Source organism: Tupaia chinensis, unplaced genomic scaffold (genome assembly GCF_000334495.1).
Source record: "Tupaia chinensis unplaced genomic scaffold, TupChi_1.0 Scaffold000099_1, whole genome shotgun sequence".
In the NCBI taxonomy this organism is placed as follows: Eukaryota; Metazoa; Chordata; class Mammalia; order Scandentia; family Tupaiidae; genus Tupaia; species Tupaia belangeri.
Window position 1 is genome coordinate 546944 of NW_006159563.1, and position 6639 is coordinate 553582.

At 34.0% G+C, this 6639-nt stretch overlaps 1 protein-coding gene across 1 annotated transcript in view; it reads left to right on the forward strand.

Moving 5' to 3' along the window:
- EDIL3 (EGF like and discoidin domains 3) overlaps positions 1-6639 on the forward strand; it is a 496837-nt gene that overhangs the window by 444496 nt on the left and 45702 nt on the right. The window lies entirely within an intron of this gene.

A 6639-nucleotide genomic window follows, 5' to 3' on the forward strand; every position in this document is an offset into this window, starting at 1 on the left:
CCTACAAGCAGCAAATAGAGATGGTCTTACTAGATTTCTGATCAGAATTTCTTTTATTTTATTGTCTCGCATTATTTTCTTGGTTCCTATGATGTGTACGTTGAATAATAAACAGTATTGTCTCAATAGTTGTCTTAGTCATAACATCCTATAAAAACCACCTCAAGGTCTGTGAATAACTGAACTGGCTAGTTACACACACACACACACACACATACACACACACACAAGCCAGTTGCTGAGTTGTGCAGATGGGCTCCAGAGATGTCCAAGGAACCTACTGCGTGTTTATGCCACTGATGGGAGTGAGAGGGCTGTGCCCACCAGAGAGAGACTGGTGAACTTTTCTGGCCATTTCAGTAGCCAGAGTCTACCCTACAGGTTATTAACATCTTCATGTTTCTTCTTTATCTTATGTGGCCCCTCTGGGCTGTCTCTAAGGAGTCCAGTTGCATAACCGATTTTTGCATGGCTTCATTAGGACCAGAAATGATGAGAAGGCACTACAGACCCTATAGGTCCAATCTAGACCTCACTCTAGCCTTCACTCCAGGGTTGACAGGGGCAGTTGGAGACAGTGTTAGAAGAAAAAGAGATGAAAGCAATGTCTATTTAGTTACTGTAGGTCACTCTGTGCTACTTTAAAGGTAAGAATTACTGTCTAAATGTTTATATCTGCCTATAGCTTACTTTCTGATTTGTCATTAATGTTTTTATATTTGTTCAATAATATATTTGTGTGATTTTTTTTTTAAGTTGGTACATGTACTTGTGCTATATTCATTTTGACCAGTTGGTAAATGTAATTCCATCTTGTTATTATTTCTGTTCATTGACTTTATGATTTTTCACAAGTGTTTGGTATGACAGTAATGTCTCAGTGAGCATGTCTCCTTGCAGTGATGCTTACCTCAGAAATATATCGAGGAGTCCATCTAATGAATCAATGGTTGTGTTCATTTTCAACATCACTAAATTATATTAATTTATTCTACAAAGTTGGTAAGCCAATTTGGATTTTCATCGACAGTGTCTAGGAGTTATTATCCTACCTAGTCACCAATAATTAGTATTGTTGAACCTTTACATTTGGATGTAAAATAGAGTCTCTGTGCTCTATTTGTACTTTCTTGATTACTAGTGAAACTGGTCATCTTTTCATTTCTATCTCTTGCTATGGAGTTCACACTGTACTACACTCTAATTATTACTTTTTTAAAAAAATTTTGCCAGAGGTGATGTGTACTCTCCAGAGAGAAATAGAGACAAAACTAGAAAGCACCTCCCATGGGAATGGTCATGCTGCAATCTCTTTTTCTTCATTTCGTCTTTCTTTCAGGATATGGGCATGCGCCTGACATGTTTCTCAAACTGTAGGTCTGGGACTCAAACCATGCAATCAGCCATATGGGATGCCTGGGCTGACTCTCTATTTCTGTTTTGCTAATACTTTTTCTATTGGTTTATTGTTTGTTTTTAAAGTTTTTGCCATAGAGCACATATGTTCACCAAAGAGAAAGTGAGAGGGAAAGTGAGAAGTCACCCCCTGGGGGGGATGAACACACTACAATTCCTTCTCCACTCTCTTCCTGGAATTCTGGACATACACACAAATATGCCTGGTGTGATTTTCAAGCTGCCGGGTCTGGGACTTGTGCAATCAGCCATGTGGTAGTCCAGCACCTTAAGAACTACGCCACCTGCTGACCCTGGTTTGTTTGCTTTCTGTAATGAGTTATAATATTGTAGTTCTTATGATTTCTGTGAAATTATACTCTCCTTGCTTCCTATTTTTCTTTTCTTTTCACTTTCATGTTTTATTTATATGGAAATTTTCATTTTAGTTTAACATGTTATTTTTAGTATTATTTAGAAATTATTTCCTGTATTATGTCACAAATACTTTCATTTTTTTCTCCTGACATATTTAAAGTTATGCTCTTTGTTTAAAGATTTTGCGTATTGAGATTTATATTGGCAAATGGTGAAAAGAAGGCCTCTATTTTATTTTCAGTATAAATAGCCAGTTTCTACAGCACCATTTATTGAACTCAATTACATTGATGTGCTGCCATTTTTATTATATGCCAAACTTGCAAATGACTGCATTTCTCTCTTTGCTTTGCTTGCTTGTTTTTCTTTATAGCAGTATTGTTTTTTTTTAAGAGGTTTTTGTCTTAGAGCAGATGCGCTTGAGAGAGAGGGAGAGAGACAGAGACAGTGAGAGAGAAAGTTAGAAATCAGCCCCCAGGGTAATGACATGCTACAGTCCCTTCTCCTCTACTCTCCTCCTTGAATCTTGGGAACACATGCACACGAGCCCGGTGTGAGTTTCAAGACCCAGGGTCCAGGACTCAAACTGTGGCTGTCCATGGGGGAGTCCAGCGATATAACCACTGCACTATATGCTGTTCCCAACAATATCACTTTTTTTTTTTTTGAGAGGTTTTTGCTATAGGGCACGTGCACTCGCCAGACAGACAGAGACAGAGAGACAGAAAGCAAGAAATCACCCCCCAGGGGGGATGGCCGCACCTCAATCCCTTCTCCTCCATACTCCTCTCAGGATCTTGAACACGCACGCACACGCACTCAGTGTGAGTTTTAAGCCACTGGGTCTAGGACGGGAACCAAGGTTGACTACGCGTGAGTCCAGTGACATAGCCATTACGCTAACTGCTGGTCCATCCAACAATATCACTTTTTAGAGTAACGATGGGCTTGCTCTAAGTATGAATCTTACATGGCAATAGCCCCTCACATTTCACCCCATCACTTCCATCAGCCATTTCTCTAATTATTTGAGTTTTCCTTGATCTTTCATTTTTTTCCATACGTTTTCAGAACATTTAGTATATTCCTAAAATATTTTTCTAAAATAGAATTCTAAAATAATTTTCATTGGAAATGTGCTGAAGTCTTTTTACATAATTGAAGTAAGTTGATATCTTTATTTTATATGGAAACTTCTCATTTTTAAAATGTGTTAAGTCTTTTTATTTGGGTATTCCATTATGTTCTACAAAAGTGTTCATTTTTTTAAAGGTGTGAATCTCCATATAGTTACCAATTCTGCCAATACTATAAAATTTTTGTTGCTGCAGTAAGTGGGTTTGTTAAATATACACTTTCCAATCAGGTGAGGCTAGTAGATAGAAATGTTACAGATTCTGATTAATGACCTTTTGTAGTAACTTTACTAAACTGTCTTAGGCATTGGAAAATATGTTTATAGTTTTTTTCCCCCCTTTTCCTATTATATCATGTGCTCATAACAGCAATTTTGGTTCTCCTATTTCATATTATGTGCTTATTATATATCTTTTTCCTTCTTATTGTTTTAGGTAAAATCTTCAATGCAGTGTTTGAGATGAGGTGATATGAAAATTATATCTACTATCAATTTTCAGTAGATGCTTTCTAAAATTTCCCACATTTATTTTCTGCTGCAAATATAGGATAGGCTATCTATTACCCAATAGAGGAAGTTACCAGGTTTATTTCCAGGTTTAGAAGCTGATTCTTTGAAAAACTAAATAGTCAAGTTTTTGACAAGATAGCTAAAAGAATAAAGAAAGAAACAGTACTCACAATGAAAAGATAGATAGAAATGCAGATTAACAAGAAAAATTTTGATAGAACCATCTTTATGTCACTAGATTTAGAGTGTAGTAAATGGATATATTTATAATAAAAATACAATACTAAAAATGTAAATGGTGAAAAATAAGGGCTCTAATAGTATGTTCTCTTTAGTCAATTTCTGCAGCAGCATTATGATCTCACTTCCGTTGATGTACTGCCATCTTTATCATGTGCCAAACTTGGAAGTGAGTTCATTTCTGTTTTTTACATACTCAAAAAAAAAAAACAAAAAACAAAAAAAAAGAAATCTATATGTTGAGAAAAAAAGGGATAGAGGCCAGCAGGTAGTGTGGTGATTTAGATACTGGACTCCCACAAGACCAACCATGGTTTGAGTCCCAGACCCAGTGGCTTGGAACTCACATTCACAATGTGTGTGTGTGTGTGTGTGTGTGTGTGTGTGTGTGTGTGTGTGTGTTTGCATGCCCAAAATCCCAAGAAAAGGGTGAAGAGAAAGGATTGCTCATGACCATTCCTGTTGGGGACTGATTTCTCATATTCTCTCTCTCTGTCTCTCTGTCTTCTCCAGTGAGCACACATGCCCTATAGCAAAACTCCTAAAGAAAAAAGAGATAAAGAAAAGAAACCCTGAATTGACCCAAGACATTAAAAACATTAAACAAGACTTTACAGTTTTCAAAAAATATATACTTTCTGCATTACATAAACCCTCATTTTACAGCTTTAAAAAAACACATTCTTTTTACATTATCCCCGCCAGTCCACAGAAGACAAAGGGAAAAATCTTCTCAAATTCTTTTATGGAATCATGGTTTTCTGGCACCAAAATTGGACAAAGAAAGTACCAGAAAAGAAAATGATTGGGAATCTCATTTTCCAACATTGATAGAGAAATTGTAAATAGAGTATTGGTAAACAGAATCATGGAAGCTTACATATCATTTCAAAGTTAAATACAATATCAAAGTTTAATGTAATTAGTAATGAAGAACTCCCCTAGAAATGCAAAGAATGTTTAAACTTTAAAGAGTCTACTAATTGTAATGGCCATCTTAGGAAATTGAAGCTGAAGTTTGTAGATATGTAGATGCTGGTAGTATAAATTGATTAAAAATTTTTTGGTAAATTATCAATTCGTACCTTGTGAAATTAAACATTTACTGGCTCTCGAGTCAGAAAATTCCACTCCTAGATATATAATCAAGAAAAAAAAGGGAGTATCTACACCAAAATATAAGTGCAAGTATCTTCCTTGTACTGATTTTAAAAGCCAAAAAGCAGAAATGTAATAGGCAAAGGATAAATATATTGTCATATATGTGTATATGGGATGTTAGGTAGCAGTAAAAGTAAATTAACTTTATAACTATAAGCAAATCTATGAAGATGAATCTTATTAAAATAATATTGATTTAACGAAGCAATTCCTAGAAGATTCTTGTATGACAAACTTTTTAACAATTTATAAAACAACTTAAAATTAAATATCATAATTTAGGGGAATATTTATATCTGACCAAAAACTATATGTTAAAAAGTACGGAAACAACACATAATGTAAGGTTAAGTTGCCTTGGTTGTGAAAAACAGGATACGGTAGAAGATGTACACACAGGAAGCAATAATGTTATAGTCCTTGGGTTGCTTGGATGATGGTTTTGTGACTTTCATTACATACTAATTCGTTAACTAATTAAAAGAAACTTGCATGATTATCTCAATATAGACAGACATAATTGATATAATTCAACATCTATTCACAATTTATAATTTTTATAGCAAATACATAATAGAAGGGAAAGTTCTTAATCTAATAAATTACATCTACAAATAAGCAATGTTAAAAGAAGTCTTAGTGCAGAAATGCTAGACATAGTTCTTAATATCTTGGTTTTATTTTTGGACTACTTTTTTAGAGGTTTTTGCCTTAGGGCAAATGTGCTCACGAGAGAGAGAGAGAGAGAGAGAGAAATTCTAAAATAATTTTCATTGGAAATGTGCTGAAGTCTTTTTACATAATTGAAGTAAGTTGATATCTTTATTTTATATGGAAACTTCTCATTTTTAAAATGTGTTAAGTCTTTTTATTTGGGTATTCCATTATGTTCTACAAAAGTGTTCATTTTTTTAAAGGTGTGAATCTCCATATAGTTACCAATTCTGCCAATACTATAAAATTTTTGTTGCTGCAGTAAGTGGGTTTGTTAAATATACACTTTCCAATCAGGTGAGGCTAGTAGATAGAAATGTTACAGATTCTGATTAATGACCTTTTGTAGTAACTTTACTAAACTGTCTTAGGCATTGGAAAATATGTTTATAGTTTTTTTCCCCCCTTTTCCTATTATATCATGTGCTCATAACAGCAATTTTGGTTCTCCTATTTCATATTATGTGCTTATTATATATCTTTTTCCTTCTTATTGTTTTAGGTAAAATCTTCAATGCAGTGTTTGAGATGAGGTGATATGAAAATTATATCTACTATCAATTTTCAGTAGATGCTTTCTAAAATTTCCCACATTTATTTTCTGCTGCAAATATAGGATAGGCTATCTATTACCCAATAGAGGAAGTTACCAGGTTTATTTCCAGGTTTAGAAGCTGATTCTTTGAAAAACTAAATAGTCAAGTTTTTGACAAGATAGCTAAAAGAATAAAGAAAGAAACAGTACTCACAATGAAAAGATAGATAGAAATGCAGATTAACAAGAAAAATTTTGATAGAACCATCTTTATGTCACTAGATTTAAAGTGTAGTAAATGGATATATTTATAATAAAAATACAATACTAAAAATGTAAATGGTGAAAAATAAGGGCTCTAATAGTATGTTCTCTTTAGTCAATTTCTGCAGCAGCATTATGATCTCACTTCCGTTGATGTACTGCCATCTTTATCATGTGCCAAACTTGGAAGTGAGTTCATTTCTGTTTTTTACATACTCAAAAAAAAAAAACAAAAAACAAAAAAAAAGAAATCTATATGTTGAGAAAAAAAGGGATAGAGGCCAGCAGGTAGTGTGGGGATTTA